This window comes from Hermetia illucens, chromosome 5 (assembly GCF_905115235.1).
Source record: "Hermetia illucens chromosome 5, iHerIll2.2.curated.20191125, whole genome shotgun sequence".
In the NCBI taxonomy this organism is placed as follows: domain Eukaryota; kingdom Metazoa; phylum Arthropoda; class Insecta; order Diptera; family Stratiomyidae; genus Hermetia; species Hermetia illucens.
In genome coordinates, this window is record NC_051853.1 from 29,450,313 (window position 1) to 29,470,290 (window position 19,978).

The window sequence follows — 19,978 nt, forward strand, 5'->3', positions numbered from 1 at the left end:
ACATATAATGATAACCGTCACCTGTCTAAACGATTTCCGGTTATAGCATATTCCGGGATCATCTAAGCGTAGTTCAGGCATCAGGGAACTGGAGTAGGGGCTGTGTCCCCGAGGGTACATCCATCCTGACTATTGCGGCTCGTTCCCTTGCACACGATGTGCTGGGGCAGAGCTTAGTGCGTTTAGGCCCAGCACAAAAATGCGTCATCACCGCAGCGATCAGCGAGGGATGGCATACTCGATCTGACACCGGGACGCCTAAATAAAGAGGAAGCCTTACCAAGTGGCGCGACTGACGGTGCGGGAAGGCAACTCCAATACCCTGTAGTGCCCCGGTTCCGAAAATAGGCCCAGTCAGAATCGCTAGTCCTGAGCAGGTAGATTTGGACACGAACCGAGTGGAACTGTAGTCGACCGTCCTAGCTAGAGCCGAAGAGGAAATGCCCATCAGGAAATACGCGGCAGTGGTGAAGCGTATACGGTCGGCAACGTTCCTTCAAAGGAACGGCAGCAAAGGCGTCAAAAACGGTTTGGTGGAACTTTAGGAACTATTGGATTGCATCTTCTTCTACAGGTGAACGTGAAGAGCAGCGGAAGACGGTTGGGAATCAGAAACGGGCACATTCCCCGCTGAGAACGCTGCTTGCGCCAAACAGGCCGCAGATAACCTACTTCAAAGCAAACTGGGGAAAAAGTGGAAAGAGTACGAGGTACCTAAAGGAGACTTTATCAAAGTAGTTTCCAGGGCCCAAAAATGGAAACAACTGACTACGCCGCCAGAGACCCGTCTGTTCAAAGACAAGTAGGCTGCAAACCAAAAGCGAGAAAAGACGAGGAAACGAAGAAGGACTAGATCGTCGGTTTTGTTCATTTAGCCGACGGAAGGCAAGACATTTGCGGAAGTTCTTAGTGAAATCCGCTACAGGATGAAACCCGAAGACAACGAAGCAGAGGTGTCTTTCATACGGAAAACGAGCGGTGGGGGAGTCCTCGTCGAACTGGGTCCGAAGACGACTAGCAACAGTTGGTTCTGCAAAGCGGTCAAGAAGTTATTGGAGTAGAAAGCTCTTGTTTCTAGCCTAGAGTCAATGTGCTCTCTAGAAATCCGGGATCTTGACTGCCTCACCGAAAAGGTAGAAGTGGAGGAGGCGATAAAGCGGGAATGTCCAGAGCTAACCAAGTCCCGGATAGGTATCATCTCTGTAGACGCTCGACGCCAAAAACTCACCGTGTTGGAAGTCCCAGAACAACATGTGAGGAAACTACTTGGCAGCAGTAAAATCAAAATTGGATGGGTAGTATGCAGGGTACGAATGCGGATAGTCCTCACCAAGTGCAAGGTAGTTGGACTTTCGACACATGTCAGCAACTTGCAAGGGAGCGGACAGGAGAACAGCATGCCGGAGATGTGGCCAAGTAGTTCACTAAGCGAAAACCTGCAATGAAAGCGAAATTTTCGTTCTCTGCAGGGATCGTGGCATGTCTGGTGATAGCGTCGCGTACACTGCGGTTCGTGACAGTGTCTAATCTTTAGGGCGGAACTGGAAAGGGATAGAGCGCGAATGGCATGATCCGCATTTTACAAATTAACATGCACCGGAGTGTAATCGTTCACCTTTTGCTAGCGCCGTTCGCTGCGGAGGTAAATGCTGATCTAGTGCTAATCAGCGAACAACATCGAAACAAGGATCCGGCTTCATGGCATCTTGACTTATCGGGCACTTCCGCCATCTGGGTTTGGGACGACGTTCGACTTCGTGTTCTTGCTGAAGGCCGAGGGCATGGGTTTGTCTGGATTCGGTGTTTAGGGATAACGTTTTTTAGCGTTTACCTGGCGCCGAATGAGATGATGGAGGACTTGGAGGACGCCGTTTCGGGTACGGAGGGGAGAATCCTGATAGGCGGTGATTTTAATATTAGAGCCCTTGAATGGAGCTTGTCTCAACCGGACAGAGGGAAACGGATGTTGGAAATGGTGGCGAGAACCGGGCTCGTAGTTTTAAACACCGGATCCACGTCAACATTTCGGCGCCCAGGTTGTGAAGGAAGCATTCCTGACATCACGTTTGCGTCGGAATCTCTGCCATCATCGGTGGACGGGTGGCGAGTCCTGGGAGACTTCTCGGCAAGTGACCACTATTACATCGCATTCGAAGTGGTTGACGCTAGTAACCGGTGTCCGGATAGCTCAGTGGTTAGAGCACTAGGCTGTCGTACGGAAGGTGGCGACAAATCCCACTGGTGGAATTTGTATGGGGATTTGACGTCAGATACCAGTTGACTCAGCTGAGAATGAGTACCTGAGTCAAATCAGGGTAATAATCTCGGGCAAGCGCAATGCTGACCACATTGCCTCCTACAGGGTACTGTAATTCTGTAGTGTACCGTTACGATCTTGAATGAAGTGTTCTAACACACTTCAAGGCTCTAATCCAATATAGACTGTTGCGCTAACGATTATTATTATTATTATTAACCGGCGACCACCAACGCGACGTTCCCTCTGCCTGTGGAATGTCGCGAGAGTAAACATCGATAAGTTCGTCCAAGCTCTTGGACCAGGCAGAGTCGCGCTGCAGGGCGCAATGGAGAGTGATAGCGTCGCAGCTGACACCGCCGTAAATTCTGTGATGAACCTGATAACGACGGCGTGTGACGCTTCCATGCCCCGAAGGGACCCCAGCCGCGGCAAACCTTCTATATACTGGTAGACGGCAGAAATTGGAAACCTATGGAGGGTGTGTCATATCTGCCGTTTGGCACAACGTTTACACGCCAACGAGGAGGCATGCGCCATAAAGGTACAATATAGATCAGCAGAAAGGAGACTCCGAAACGTGAATGGGGCTATAAGCTTGTTACCCGGAAAATCGGGGCTCTGCGGAAGCCCTGCATACGAAATACCGACCAGACGGACCGCATTATTGGGCATTATTCCACAGACATGTTGCACGGGTTGATGTCAGTAGCGCGGAAAACGTTGGGGATTACCCCCTTTTCACAATGAGAGCTCGAAGAAGCGGTTCTCACTGTGAAAAACAAGAAAGTACTATTCATAAAGCTTGGTGTCAGATATGCCTTCAATTCCGTAAGATGGGCAGATATGCTAGGCACATTAGAAAATTCATTTTACGTGCCAAGCTACCTCTTGCGGATATTGGGGGATTATCTGAAAACCGCTTTCTGTTCTATGAGACGCTAGAGGCTCAGAAGAGGATGGAAATCACATCGGGAGAAGCACAGGGATCCATCCTAGGGCCGGATCTCTTGAACGTTCCCTTCGATAGTTTGATGAGACTCGATGAGCGCGATGAGTCCCGTCTGGTCGGTTATCCAGACGATGTTGCGGCACTTGTTGCCGGACACGCTGTTGAACAGGCGCAAAACAGACTTGGCATATTACCCATAGTTTCAGCCTTGCGCTGAAAAAAACTGTAGTAGTCATCTTGGCCAAAAAGAGAAACCCGATCCTGCGCCCTATATCGATTTGTGAGTAGACTATAGAGCAAATCAAAGCAGCAGGGAACAGGGCTGCAGCTAGAATCTCGGCTTTGAGGTTAATGGAGAATGTTGTGGGCCCTATATCTACAAGGAGACGTCTCCTTATGGGAGCAACGCACTCGGTTCTGCTCTATGGCGCGGAGGTATGGGCTTGCGTCTGCATATCGGACTGTTTCAGAACCGGCGGTGATGGTAATCGCGGGAGTGATCCCCGTTGTCCTCGTTGCCAACGAACGTAAAGCTATCTACCGCCGTGAGAGCGAAAACTTAAGAGAGTTGGTTGCCCGTGAAGAACAAAATGGCAAAATGAGTCAAGGGGCATAAGGACTGCACGACTCATCGATAATTTAGACCCGTGGCTGAATCGAACGCACGGGGAGATTGATTACTTCCTTGCGGAACTTCTAAGCATGGGATCGATGAGTGGAAAGGATTGAAGACTTCGAACGATGCCTCAAAAAAACGAGCGCAATCTCGGAAGTTTCAACTAAGTGAGCGCCGTGATAAAAGGGAATTTGTTATTGCACTGCTTAACTAACCGGAAGCTGCCGCAGATAGTAATGATTTCAGAAATGCATATAGCAGGAGGAAAAAAATTTGCATATGTAAATCTTTCGATGGTCTTCTGGTGGACGTTAACGGTCTATACATTCTACTCCTCATCCACGATGAGAGCAGCTGAAGAAGTAGAAGGAAGACTTCACCACGGTTTTTACCCGTATCAGATCCGGTGACCTTCCACTTCTTATGGATGAAATGGCAGTTCGCGGAGTTTGTGCTTTTTCCGAAATCTGGAAATGCAGTTATCTCATTACTAAGATCATGTTGAGACTGCTCTGTTGATAGAGCCAAATGGCGAAACCGATCACGACGAGCCGACCCCGCTTGTGAACGGGACAATAGCTGAAGAAAAAAGAAGAAGAAGATGTTGAGACTGCTTTGCGCTAATGTTATTTCTGTTTTGCTATAAGGCAGTAGCACATGGAAAGTGTTTCTCACTCTTTTTTAAAAGCCTCAATCCTTCTTCAACATTTGTGTGTGACATATCAAAGGCCAGTTATCCGCGGACTAGTTGATCAGAAGGCGGAAGTGGCAATGGATAAGTCACACATCGGGGAGAACGGGAGGTTCTGGGGGAAGTTGAAGTGGATTTTAGCGGACCGTGTACAATGCCAAGTAGGTGTGCTATCTTCACCAAGGGGTGAATGGCAACCATATTTAGGCCGACTACCTCTGTTTTACATCATAGTTTTATCTCGCCCATTACTTCACCACTACGAAGGAGAAGGAAACGATCAAATAGATTGTCCTTTTACCTATGGGTAGGGAAAGACACTCTTCAGAAGCACGGACAGCTATACTATTCAGTAGACAGCGGCAAAGGTGCTCCAGAGACTTCTAGACGGCAATTACTATTAGACGACGTGTACCAAAGCGAGCACAAGAAATGACATGCTTTTGAGGTATATTACCAAGGGTGGAATGGGAATGACACTTAGGAACACTTGTTGCCCGTGGAACCTAACCGGGAGCGCAGTTGAGACCGTGATATGTCTCTTTTCGACAGATCAAAATGAAGTTAGGAACTGGAATAGGTTATCATCCGTAGGTTCAATTAGATGGAAACTAACGAATGTTGGACCCGACGTTGGGTGCCATTTATAAACACTTGTGAATTTCGAGATGGTTGGCATGGAATGAAGTTGCGGATGCTAAATATTTTAATTTGTAGGCAAATTTCCTTCATACCCCACGTATTTTCATTTTTACCATTTCCTGAGAGAATGTTTTGACTCAACTGTTTTTAATTTAATTTCCTATGGCTTATACCGATTATGGCAGGCAGAATGTCGTAAACTTCATTCAAGTACTCTGTTTGGCCATTTCGGTACTTCACAGAAGTTTTTTTTTTGAAGAATTTGGTGACGAATTTCGTGACCGCAAAATCTTTAATACAATTATTTACATTCGTTACTAGCTAACCTTGGATGATTCACTTTTTTCAACAGTTGATGTATTCAATGCAACAGTCACCTATATATAAATAGAATATTTTCCATGGAGCTAACCATTTGCATGTGGAATTGCGATCCGATTTTTATATTTCTTCACATGTAGGGTACACAAATAACATTTATCAATTCAAATTCAGCACAATCTGGGTAAGTATGCATTTCTTTATGATAAAAAAACCTTCGAGAATTCAGATTCTTTTCTTCTTTTAAAGTCGCCCTGATTCTCTGTTGAATATTAAATTCAATAAATCTGGAAAAAACCCGCCTTCGGTTCCTACGCTGGCTTTCCCTTTTTCCTTCACCATGCCTACACCGTCACTACTAAGTTCAGGAAATATAGCGTTACAAACGGCGTTTTTTTCTTTATCAATCATCTCTCTTATCAACTATATTTGCATAGATTTGAATAAAGTCGCGGTGAGTCAAAGCCAAGGCGGAGTGAAATATGAAAAACGATATCAACGACCGGCAAAGAAAAGAAAAATGAATACACTCTAAAATTCAAATTAAAATTGTTCCAGTTTTCTTTTTTCTTTTCTTTCGCATAAATATCGATACGCTCCGGCATAAGCAAATAAGTGGAGGAATCGATTACAATTTATACCGAGTGTGGGGCTCAGTTCTCTATTAAATTCTGCTTTGAATACGAAATCATGAATTTTAATATGAAATCTATTTAAATGATACTTTATGTGATTTTAAATGTCAATTTTGAAGAATAGTTCGCACGATCGGTGGAGAGAGTGCGCGTGTGTGGTCTTCCGTATCTGATGAATCAGAGCGTATCTATTTAGGTTGCAATACAGTTTAAAGCCCACGAGAAAATCTTTACAGAAATAGAATATTGAAATTTATACTCCTTTGGTGGATCTGTTATTACTAAAGCTGCTACTATTGTCGGTCATTCAATTAGGTTGGAGCCTGGTTTTTAAAAATTCGGCCCAAAGACGGTATCTTACAGATATTGTTACAATTTTGGCATTTTTTTCATTCAAATTTAAATAATGTTCGAAATAAATGATATTCTACGAATTGTGCTGCTTTTGTTAGCAAACAGGATGCAAATCATTTACTCAACAGTTTGATATCAAATTTTCCTTTCAGATGAGCCTCCAATATTCCGGCCAGATACACTTCCAACGTATAAATTTCTCGTAAAAACTTATCGAGGAGCAATTGAATTATCATAAAATCTTGGAATTTTCCCTCGGGCCTGAATTTCGTTATAAAGCTATGAATAGACTCTACCCTCTGTAAGTAATCCAATCTCACTACTTCAAATATTTCGGTACACTTCTCCGTTACTTCCTAATTCAATAAAAAAACAGGAAAACATTTCATTATCTATTACGTTAATATCCCAATCTCCATGAATAAGTTCGATCCTATCATGTCCTATTATTACATACACACAAAATACATACCACCCTCTTTCATTTAGATGATTTAAAACCTCTGCTGTAGCAGCAACACCCTCGTCCTGAAAGAAAGGAAGAAAGAAGAAAGTAAATTCAGTGCAACTTAAAGTCACTTAATCAAACGGATGACTGATTATTGCAAGGACTACAAAGCAAACGAAGGGTGGTGGCTGCTTATACTTTCTGTGCCATTTTACCACGGCACTCATTCACAACGGCAGCAACAGCCCTTGCCGGCGACTCTCTCCATTTTGCCATTTGCTTATTCCACCCCATACTCCACGTATATGCATTATATGGACTACTCTCCCACTAACTCACTTTATGAGTTAAGTTGCTTCTATCGATTTCAGTGTAGTATGAACAGGACCTCAGACTGTGCTCTTTATAAACTACATCATTCCCATCCTGTGCAGTGGATTCAGTTTTCGCACTAAAGGACGCATTAGCCTATGTGAACTAGCGCTGGATTAGGATATACGTATAGCGGGCAGTATGTCACAAGCTTTTTTAGTGGGCGAACGTTTTTTTTTAAAGGAAATGGGTTCTGTTTAAATTGAGACGTTGGGTGTGTTTCAGTCATGCTGCTTTAGTACGTCATTTGAAATGACGTGTCCTTATAAAACTTGTGCCTGCTGATATCAATATCTTCCCACTTTGATTTCAGTACACTTTCAATAAGCTTTGTTGCCAAAGACTAATAACAAACTCTCTTTTACAATCGATAAAAGCCTTTAGATTTTCTAGGTAAACAATCTTGGTTAATTGAAATCTGTCCACTTAGATCTGGTAGAGGAATTTGTTTGAAGTTGCAACAGACAATAATGACACCTTCCAGAGAACGAGACAGCAGTGACAAAGGACGACTTGACAAAATTGTATAACCCGCAATATGATAGTTTAGTCTATTTGGCATATGTGGTAGAGTGTAAATCGTGGAATAGGGCACACTCTGTTATGTTAATTTAGGCGTTGGCCTTCTTTACACCAATTTTCCTTAGGCTAAGGCGGCTTTACAGTGTCTTACCAGGGCAGAGGCAAATCGCCTGGCGTCTGGTAAGAAGCCCTAAACGAGGGGTCCGTGGACCAAAAAAGGCAGGAGTATATTGCTCCCCATTTGGTCTGGTCCGACGTCAAGTGAATGCGGACTTAGGACCCCGCAATCCTTAAAGAGCAACAATTTTCCTTCTTTAGTGATACAGCTCAATATCATCTGAATCGTCCATTTTGACCATCATCTTTTCAACGTTCACCACATCTCCGTCACTAGTTTTCTCGCTAGACTGATTGCTTTCTCCATTTTCTGAACCAAAAACACCCTTAAAGCCACTACATGGCCTGTTCTTCAATTCTTCTGAAATTTCATCATTATTTGTATGTTATCCCGCACCTTCTTCATTCGATCTACATATTGAATATATTATATCCTACAGCACTGTTAGGGCCTGGTAATTAGGATATTGGAGAGCTAGCTCTTATGTCCAGCATGAAGAGGACTTTGTGAATGTGCAGATTACATTGCATTTACGAGAAACTTTCCTACGGGATTCCAAGCTGGAGCGGAGTGGAACACCTGTAAGGTTAGGATTCCGCATTTTTTACTAGCGGATCAGAAAAGGATTGTGAAGGTGTAGCAGAAGTGTTTTCAGATATACACAACAAATACCAATTGTATAGTCTTCCAGAGGGCGCTAATGCCTTCCAGAGAGAGAGACGTTGGCAATACGCTTGAAGACAGATGGGGTATGATTCGACTCTTAAGCGAAAGATAGTTATTTTGAAAGACAGTCAAGCCACAATCAAAGGTTTGCAGTCAGTCGCGACATCCTCCAAGCTCGTGAGTTGAATAATGAACTGAACAGTCCGGTCCGTTCGCTCAAAGCCTTGCTCCTCTGGACTTGCAGTTATAACAATAAGGAATGGGAGCAGCAACCCCATGACCTGATTAGAATGAGTTCAACTCTTGACACCCTCCAGTGGAGCATGTTTGAAATATCTTCGCACTTCTTGTCAGTTGCTGACTTCAGATGACGCACATTTACTACCTGTGCTAAATCGATGCTCTAAGGTGGCGAGAAGGCAGACGGGACAGCAACCTTGCCGTTCGAATCAACACCAAGTGGTCAAGCAGAACCTCCATGAGGTGGCACTGAAACATTGTATTCACATTGACTTACTAGTCGTGGTGCAATAGGTGAATACTCCAAAGACTTCGGTGATCAGATCCGGGTCTGCAAGCGATTCATCTGAAGTGGCTTTGGCCAGATTATCTGGCCGTGGCAGTATGATAATCCTTTGAGTTCAAATGTCTTAGGAGAATTCCTGGGGCATGTGTTCTCAGTGGTTGATGGTTGATATTTGTGATTGGTCCTATGGTGGGAGTTTCATGAGGGTTGTGGTTACGTCCACATCACGAAACTTTCGGGCCTCAAGGGTGTGTTGTACAACTCGGGTGCCGTATTCCTTAGTTTGGCAGGGACTTTGGTGGATCTTGCATCGACCAGTATGAATGCTAAGGCATGCTCTCAGTATAGACTGGTACCGTTGATCTTGTCAAAGCGGGGTTCTGATTGTGATCACACAATCGTCGTGTTTTAAGATGATCGTGGGTTTAGACCTAACCAATGGGAACGTTATATCGCTCGGATGTAACCTGTACAAAATTGAGGGAGATCGTATGATAAAGCCCGGACCTGTGAGCCAATGAGCCAGACACGTGTGAATACCTAATTGCTAAGAAGAGCCGCCTATAGGGGACCCTGCTCTTAGGCCCCGCATTATCAGTAAAATTCATTGCGAAAATTGAAAAAATTTCACTGTCCAAGGTGAAAACCTCATTAGATTGCCCGATTCTAGCCAGGTAACGAACGTTAGGTAAACTATTCATCGGTCATCTCAAAAAAATCTCTAACTGTATGGGAAGAGAGTTTTTATGTTTCGTTCATCATTTTCTTTTTTTTTGAGTTTTGAAAAGCGAACAGCTGGGACTCAACATTTTGGTCTCTAATCTGCGTCATTATAGTTTTTTCGTTATTCCCTGACCTGCTTAATTTATTGTCTACCTTGACAAAAAATATCTTATTAATTAGCAACATTCTCAGAAGGGGATGCAAAAAAAAAACCGATCGCCGCACTCCGGCTGGCACAATACAATCTTTACGGTAAACTGGAAGCTTGGAACGGCTAAGGAGGAGCTTGGTCTCTAGGATGTGGAATCTGAACACCTTGGGAATATTCAGTTTCAAGTGAGACGCTGTTGGCCGTGCAAGCTATGATGAACTGATGGGACTAAGACATGGATTTAAATTCAAACAAGTCTGCATACCGGAAATTCGCGCTTCGAGTATAAAGGTTTTGTGTTCATTTTTATCACCCCACAGGATTATATTTGTTGAAAAAAAATCTTACACTTTCATATGTATTTTACCTTTCACATGTATGGCATGTATGGTGATCGAGGAGGAGGACACTGAACTGATTATCGCGATTCTGAGTCACGAACGCAGAGGTGAATCAACGGAGCAAAATCGACCAATCTGAAACTGACTGACTGAAGAAGGTACTATCAGATTGGTATTTAAGCTCTAAATCACGGGATGCTAAACCGTCCGAGGCCTCCAAAGTAAATATTACGACTTATTCAACACCATAGGGATTATGATCTGGATACATCTTTCTGTGTTAGGACCTGGGTTTCAGAGACTTTACCATGGCCGTGTAGACGCGAGCGTACAACGTGTGTATCGATTTCTCGGTTTGCATGCGTATCGCTATACTAACCGAAAATGGAACTTTCAGGGTGGAGAACTGGAAAGAGTCTAATCAGAGATCCTTCTCAGGTGACAGCTGAAATCTCTCTGTAGAGGTCCCTTGCTCCTTAAGAAACCCTAGTATGATCGACTGGAGGAAGTTTGGTTAAGTTATCAAGAACAAACTCTTCAGTGCTTGCAATGGTCACATTGGCACGATATACGAATTAGAGTCAAAGGTGAGGTCTACGAAAATTGCATACAAATACAGAAAAAAGAACATCGTAGTAGAATAAAGATCCGTCCAATCTAAGGAAGTTGACCAACAAAATCTTCAAAACCTCCAAGACTCAAGGAATCTTCTGGTGAGACCGTGGAGCTGCGCATCTATATGAATTTTTCTGCCTGCGAAGAGAACTATGACTCAGAACCTTGCCTGGAGGGTTTGTAGCTCCAGTCGTGTGAGGCTGACAAATCGGTAATAAAATCAGCAAGGCTATAGACAGTTTCTTCGCAAAAAGATTTCCGGGTTCAGTTGGCCTAATGCCACTTATGCTTCATAAACAGAAAGAACACTACTCTCTCTTTCTTTCGTAGATTGAAAAGATTTATCGGAGCTGTTTTCTGTTCGGATATGAAACACATTTCTGGCGACCAGCGTCCGGCGGTTTCATACCGAACGCTGGTAGGTGTCATCAGCTCTCGAAAGATTTTCAGTCAGTAAGCCTAACCTTTACTTAAGGATTATCATGGAGAGAACGTCCCTCTCCAAGCCTGAACACGCCCACCCAAAGACACAGAAACCGCTCTTCACAAGATAATTAACAGGGTTCACGGTCGCTTCATTAAAGGGAATATTTCCTAGCTGCCTTCCTTTATATAAAGTGAGCATTCAACAATATTAGCAGCAAAGTCTTTACGCATTTGATAGTAAACAACAGGATAGCCCAATCTGATCCGAGGGGTAGCGAGAGCTGTGAGAAGAAGGATCCTCCGGGGCGCTTTGGTTGAAAGTGATGGATGAAATTCTTTGGATATTGAAGAGGAGCAAAGTGAAGGTGGTGGCGTATCCTGACAACTTGGTGTTATTGGAGTCAGGGTGGGGATATACTGTGAAAGGTGTACGTGCGGACTGCAAGATGCGGGCTCGGAGCTGTTGCTTTTTGCCACCAAGCCAAGGATGCCCGAATTGCATTTCCCGTGGCGAAATGGACAAACGTTAACACTTTGCTTCGAAGTATAGTATCTGATTTAATTGGAGACTGAGCATAGAACTGAGAGTTAAAAAGACCTGAATGGGATCTTATGCAGAGAATAGCTCTCTGAATATGTTGGACATCGAAGTTCTCTGGGCATTCTCGACGGATTACACCACGCGCAAGCCGTGATGTGTTGTAAGATTACGACACAGTATTCTTCAGTACAGGATAAAATATGTGGAATCTTTGCGTGAATTTCTCGGAATTTTCTTGGATACGCACAAGTTAGCCGAGTCATAAGGTCTTTTGGGGTTCGTCAGTGTAGTCTAATCGGAGGTATTGGCGATATTGGAAGCCTGTCGATGGCTGGTGTATGACCTGAGGCAGCTCAATGGGCATTAAAGCTTTGTACTCAGCGACGACAACCTTCAGGCTGGCGGGGCAATGTAAGGACGCAATCTCATCTGAATGCACAGAAACATAGAAGGGAATGAGCAGGGGTCCATGGGCTGGCCAGGTGGGAGTCTTCTTTTGATAATCCCTTGGCGGGCGCAATCGGCTTTCGGCTAGCGATTGTCAAGAGTGAAATCTCCTTGCAATACTTAGCAGCCTTTAACTTCAGCCTTTAACAACACGAATGCGTCATATTCAGGAATACTTTCGTTTGGCTCTCCCTATAATAAGATCCGATTACGAGAGTTTTTGGGAAAGACGCGTGAAAACGCGTAGAACATAATAGCAGTTTACGCGGGACACTGGGGAACCATCCCGCCAGACTCGCATTCTCTGCAATTTGAATGGCCAAAATTGCGGAGATCCTGAGGCACTTTCACTGTGATTGCCCAACTCAAGCTAGATCCACGCTGGCCACTAGGTAAGCACTTCTTTGGAGACTTCAAAGAGATCTCTTTGTGCTAGAGGAATTCATGTGCTGGGTTAAACTGCTCTACCACGATCCGAAGAGTAAAGCTCGAAGTGCTGCATGTATGTCGAAACCGTTTCGTATTTTTTCGCTGCTCATCTTTGTTCTTGCCCTGGGTACTTTTATGCTGGGCAAATGGCTAAAATGCTGCTGGTCGATAGAACACGTCACGACAGTTTCAAGAATGTTGTGATGGTATACTTCTTGGTTAATCTTGACTCCTTCTTCCCAGAAAGCCAGGAGAATTTTGTTGCTGGCGAAGTTTCCGGACCGGGTTTTGACTGACCGCAGATTTTGGTAGCATTTTATGATTGAAGTTTTGTTATTTTGCCGAGTTAATACTTGTTCCATGGCAAAGAGTATGTCTGTGATATTCTTCCAATCCAAAGACGTGGTGCAATGAAATAATTATTTGGATTTTTCCAAGCCGTGCGTCTCGGCGCGTTTTCGCATGTAAATTTTCGATTACCAGAAATTCGAAGGATACACCTTTTGTCGCATCCTAGATAATGACCAATGGAACAAGGCTCTTTGTATCATCTAATAATTTGGGACACTGCTGTTAGGTCAACATTGAAAATGTTATTTCACAATTTTTAACTTTAGAGTTTGAGATAGCTAAAAGATAGTGAAAAGAAGACCGATAGTGCCGTTTTTATTCGGAGCCCGGATTTTCCTGCGCAACAGTCGACAATAGACCAATAAACAACACAAGTAAAGCTACAGAATCAGCTAATTTTGAAACAGGCTCGTGTTTGAAACAAAGAGATGACCTGACATTAGCGTTAAACATCACTTTGAAGCACGTTATTCGAAAGCAGATAGTGGCATACGCAGATGATTGAAATAGGCTGACAATACCGAAACTCTTATAAAACTTCATGAGGCAGCCTAAAAAGAATAAAATCAAGGCCATGACACAAACTAGAAAAATGGTGTTAGGTACAATAGCAATTAGGAACCGAATAATTACAATTTGAAGCATGTTGAAAATCAGAAAGAACAATAATAGAATGAACGAAGTCAAAAGAGATAATGCTTGTTAAGAAACTGTATTACCTAGTGCTGCCAAACTTAAAGGTACAGGAGAGAACCAAACTGACAATTCAAAAGGCACGGATTAGGCCAATCTTTGCTCCGGCACCGGGACGTGGGCGATAAACTAGCCTGGAAAACAGGTAGTCAAGCTTTGGGATGGTTCTCAGGAGAGTTTTAGGTTTTAGTAGTTTTAGGCTAAATGGGGGAGCATAGCGGATCAGATACAATAGGGAGATGTATCTTATATGTGAGGAGCCATTAGCCATAAAAAAAGACGTTCAATCGGCAGGGCATGTAGAGTGCATTAAAGGTATTTACTTCAAGACAAGGTAGAGGGTACATGACCACCTGGAAAGCGAAAAGAGGTTTTTACCCCACTCCTTGTTTTTGGAACCGTGTTCAATGAGCTCCTTTCACAAGATAAAAAATAAGTTCTAGTTAAAATCCTCCCGCCCATGACACATATTGCCAGGCAACTTATAATCAATACTGGAAGAAGAGAGGCGTACAAGTTGATTGATTGCTGATATCAAATGACACCACAGCTACTGAAATCAATGTACTGATTACAAAATAAATATTTCTGATATAGGGGATGGACCCAGACATTTTTCTTCCGATTTCCAGGTGATAAGTGGGCATACATGTTGTAGAGATAATAGAAGCAGAAGCGCACTTTGATGTAATTTGCTGATTCTTGCTGCCTCTCCAAATTTAGCTCTCTGGCTTCTGATTTATTGACGAAATGTACACTTTCCAATTAAAGGAATAGAGTAAAATTTCGACAGGTGTGCTCCGTGATTGACGTGCTGACATTAACTATTGTTCACTACGTCGCTACCGGAAATGTTTTATTTCAAATGAGAGGCTTCCCAATGGCTTCTGTACAAACTATTCACATCACTCTGATTTCGAACCACTGACAGCACACGTTACATCCCCGAATGTGCGGGATGAGCATAAAAGCAAGCCTGTATGTTGTATGTTTGTTATATGTCCTAAATTTAGAAATTTATTGCCAGACTCAATTGAACTAGAACTAATCTGAGCTATTGATGCCCGACTGGGTGGATAACGGAGACACGATTCAAATTTATTCACTCCCCCATATTCGTCAATTGTCTCCGGTCGGTCGGTGTCCTTTTTCCATTCCCATTCTTCCCATATCGATAGATTTGAACACATGGTCAAGTGTTTTTAGTGACCCGTACGCTCGTATTAGCCCCGTCATCCCGACATAACATTGAAGAACAAAGCGCCACGCCGTATTCGAGTCCTACATGTGTACATACGACTATGTATTCTGTGCTACATAATCCTAACTTCGATTCGGGGGTAGTTGAATTTTATTTTATTTTTCCGTTCGTCCCTGTTCAAATTGGCGGTGATTCCCGGTTTGATCCGGCTTTTCCTCCCTCAAAAGGCATTTTGTGTGCATTTTGTACGATTTCGAACCTTTGGACGGAACAGTAGCGCAGTAATTGAGCGCGAACAGAGAGATAATTAACGGAATGAGAGCAGGAGTGTGTGGCTTGTGTGTAAAATTTGTGAATATGTACTTAGGGTTGATTTGTGCACAAGTGCCTCTTCAAGGGTCATTTGAACGAGTTCGCATGGGATTTGGATGGGGGAAATTGTAATATTTCCGAATTCATTGAATGTTGGACTACTCGAGAGTATCAATTTAATATTACAAAATGAATTGGTAATTGCTTCAATCTGCGGTTATCAATGAATAGTGCTTCTGATTCAAATATGGCGGTGGAGGATTTCAATTTATGAACTTGTTTTTCATGAGCGTAGCAACTTTCAAATTGATATCATTCTTGTTCAGGGAATTGGAGCGACCAGATCCCTAGAAATATGATAAGATAATTTAAAGCACTTTTGGAATAATTTCGATATTTGGTACAGAAGGATGTTTACATATTATGAATATGGTTCAAGGATTGAATCAATTCGAAGCGCCTACCATTCTAAGGACGGATTGCACCACTTTGTCGCATGTCATATGAAATTTCGTTCCTTGCGGAACGTGGAGTTTCGATTATTGTCTAACATCAATTCCGTTCTCCAAGGTTCCCGGTTTCATCACAGAGGCTGTTTCTTCAATTCATTCAAAATGGTCGTCGTCGAGCTCCGAAAGGGAAGATTGAAGATGCACCTGCTATATACATATGTAGGTAAGTGTATTGTTTATTTACAAGATAAGGGAACCTTGCTTCGACCAATTGTGGAAGGTATCCTTTTCACTTCAATAGAAACCCTGCCTATATGGTTGTCAGCTAGAAGGGCTAGTGCGCCAACTCTCACGATGAGAGAAACTGAAATCCAACTATGGTCGGCTCATCCCCGGTACTACTGCCGAAATTTGAAAAAAAGTAGAAGAAGAACATTCGGTAGAAAGAAACTTCAGTCGTTAAGAAGGCGGCCTACAGGCTAAATTCTGCCTCCTCAACTCTTATCAAGAGACCAGAAGAAAGGAAAGCTTACGATATGGACGCAACTGGTTTAATACCAGAATGTGAAAATGGAGCCATGCGGACCAGACACCGTATTCCTGGGAAGACTCCCAACTTAGGGTAGAGGAACACACTGAGAGAGAAGGTGAAGAATATGGGCATGACTGTAGTACCAGGCATAGCGATATCTAGAGAAACTGGACGCAAGAAAGTGGAGCCTAAATTGGGAAGGATAAACTGGAAACCCTGATGAGACCTACAATGAATGCAGCTGACTTTTCCATCAGTGGTAACGCGCACAAGAACCATAAGGCAAGCACATAAGTATTTGATGGGCTAAGCTTAGTTATGTTCCGCACTAGCACCTCCTTCCACATTTTGGTCAGAACGGACGGGTGAATCGGGTTATCATCAAATTAGCGAGAGAGATCTTAAGGAAGTTTGTTCCTTCCATTGTAACACTAACACAAAGGCGGACGTATGCGCAAGCAATAGCCTCGTTCCTAATTGCTGTAGTGGGAGTTTCCTATAAGGGTAGCGAAATGTCAGAAGGACAATTGCCTAAAAAATGTTATACTGGGCCGAAGCCAAGGTTTAATAATCAAAATTTTCGCGATGGACCCTACTATTTAATGTGCGCAATAAGGCTACTAAAATTGGCTTTAGCAGGCAGTCCTAGTTATGAATCTGATGCTTGCCTAAGTTCACTATTCTGAATACCTTGCAGAGCACGACAGAGCATGTCAGACGTTATATACGTAGGCTTCGAAGGAGAGCAGCAGACATCATTTGCTTGCCTGGTGAATAGAACCCCGGTATTGAGCTTGAACACTTAAGGGTAAAGTTCACGAATGCCAGAAAGGACAAATCCGTGACTGTGAAGGGTTTCAACTTGGAGTTTGAACTAGACAAAAAGAGTCTGAGAGCACCTAGGGATAGTAATCACAACATGCTTCTCCCTTGGAAGGATTGAAATCAATCATAACAAAGCAAAGAACAACATCTTCAATATGCTTTTTCTCTACAAACGATCTACGCACGAAGGATAGCATTGGCAGAACTGTCATATGGCGGCTCGCAGTGGCAAAGGAATTCCATGCTAAATCCTACGTATTCGTACCTCCTCTTAAACCTTTAAAAGAAAAAGCGGAAGAAAGGGAAACTAGTGACGTGAAGGCAACTTGCCCCACAAAGCGACCCAGAGAAGGTGCTAAATGGATGGATGACAACATGGGCATCACTTCATCCCCAAATGCGACAATTGTTAGATAAATCAGTGGTCAGAAGAGGGAGTTTTTAACGATAAAGTGTGAAGCAAACCTGGTGACACATCCACGTGGGATACGTTTTTAATTGTTTTCCATTACATACGAGACTAATCTTATGTCGAAAAATATAAAAGTTGGTCAAATTGACTTGTAGCGTGCCAAAGCCACTTCCGATTTGCTAGTAAGGAGGCTAAAAAAGCTGCAGGACTATCTTAATATCTTTCTGGTGCAAGAGTCTCCTATTTCGATTTAATAAAATCGATGGTATTGAATCATTCAAGGGGGCTAGGATTTCTTAAGATAAAGGATCTATAAGACCCAGAGCGGATGTTAAAACATTAGAGGCAATTCTGCTTTACTAATTTTTAATTACCGCAGATATGCATATTTCAGCGACTGATTGTCGCCTATTTCACTGCTTGGATTTTGATGACGAAAGAAATACAGAGTCCTTCTATTTATATTTCCTTTCTTACGTAAAGGGGAGGGAGTAATTAAATTCTCATTCACTTCTTCCCTTCCCTCACTACTTGTCTCACCGATAAAACCGGTACTATAATTATCCCATCGAGTGCGTCCTATCAATTTTTAAAGCCAGGAGCATCCCTTGTCTTGATCTCAGTTGAGTCCGTCTTTCGGGGTTTTGTAAATTTCTGCATTTTTGGCCTCGTCCAACTTCTTTCCATGCCTTATGTGTTTCACTAATCTCACGTTCTCCTTGGACATGATTCGGTTATTTATGATTATATGTTTCGTTGCCTTCGGTCTGAAGACGGTCACTCCTTTTTCCCGTGAACTTTGCTTCCTGCAGGTGCTATCCAAGCCTTTGAAACAATTAAAATTTGCTTTTTCTATTCGCTAGTGTTATTTATTGGCCTTGCAAACAGCGACGTTTCGGGAACCATTTGTTCCTTTCATGAGTGCTAACAACTCTAACTTCTTGTTTTGAGAATTGTGGGGTTCTAAATCCGCATCAACTTAATGCTGGACCGGACCAAATGGACCAAACTTTAAAAAAATGTCAGGCGATGACGGCTTAACGGTTTCTTACCAGGCCAAAAACAAATCGTCAGACGCTGCCTCACCTCTGCCCTGGGACCGAAGCCGCTCGCAGATGTTGAGTGCTCCTTTATATAATTCGCAGAATACGGCATGACTACGAATTATATTGAGCGCAAATCTGCCTTATTGACCAGAGCTTGGCCAGATCGATTTCTTGTAGATTTTCAGATCTAATTTCTTTTGTTTTTTTCCTCAACAACAACTTGATACTGGGATGTAGTCTGTTGGGGAAGTCCAGCGTATTTTCGACTTCGTTTTTTATTGTGATCGCACAGATATATATTGTCCATATACTTCTTCCAAAACCTTGGCATCAGACCGACCAAAGCTAACTTCGTTTCAAGGTTGGCCGTGAAGATCTCGGTGATCAACGGGGAGAGAGGGTTCCCCATTGGAGCTACTTTTTAACTGTTTATAGCACTGGGTGCTTAAAGGTGGTGGGGAGGCAAAGGCTCCTCCCGTCTCTGCTGAGTCAACACCAAAGTGACCACAAGAGAATTTCCATGGGTTGGAATCGGGAGATGTTGTATGGGCATGATAGGTAGATGTCCTGAGGCCTTACATACTATATGCTTGCGACCACACTGGGTGATGAGGTGTGAATAGGGTCAAAGCAGGAGAGCTGCTAGACTCGGATATCTGAAACTCTTTCTTGCGTGTTTTACGTACTTGTTGTTTCTTGTTGTGTGATTTTGCGATGACGGTGTAGGGCAGGAAACTGTTCTACGCTTGTCAGCGAGTGGCATTGTTAACGTATTGTATGGTTTCGACCGACGCTATGAAGGTATTGTATTCCTGTGTTCCTCCTCTTGATTTGGAGCCGGCGTGCCACGTTCCACAGGATTAGAAGGGGCGTACCTTTGCTTCAAACGAATTTAGTTAGTGGAGGTCAAGTGGCGGGGTTAGGACCGCTTGCGGTCAAAAGGCCGTTAGATAAGGGAGTTATATTAAAGTGGCAGCGTAAATAGAACAACAGTGGGAAAATTCCGATCATAAACAATATGAGCATATGAAAAGGGTGGCTGCCTGAGAAAGTTCTCTATCGTGGACTTTAGATTGGAGATGGACTTCTCCTGATGGGGCATGGTACATAGCTTGAATGAATTTTTCTTCTAGCGGAATCTTGCCTCCAGTCAGGGTTGTGTCCTATGTGTAACATCCGCAATCTAGGCAACATGGCGTTCACCTTATGAATGGTATCTTTGATTTTAGTCTTCCTAACAGTGATACGCTGCGATGCGCTAATGCATTCGCGCGCGCTGCCTTCCATAGTGGCCGTGCTGGAAAGACATCCGTTTATTCTGTTTTGTCTTAGTGTTGTATTGAGCACGTGTCCTTCGCGGT

General features: G+C 43.3%; 1 protein-coding gene across 3 annotated transcripts in view; it reads right to left on the minus strand.

Moving 5' to 3' along the window:
* Nucleotides 1-19,978, minus strand: part of LOC119657899 — a 182,562-nt gene that overhangs the window by 98,606 nt on the left and 63,978 nt on the right. For all 3 annotated transcript variants that reach the window (XR_005250182.1, XR_005250181.1, XM_038065054.1), the window contains exon 3: nt 6,941-6,996. The gene's annotated coding sequence lies outside the window, so the exon portion shown is untranslated. The remainder of the gene's footprint in view (nt 1-6,940; nt 6,997-19,978) is intronic.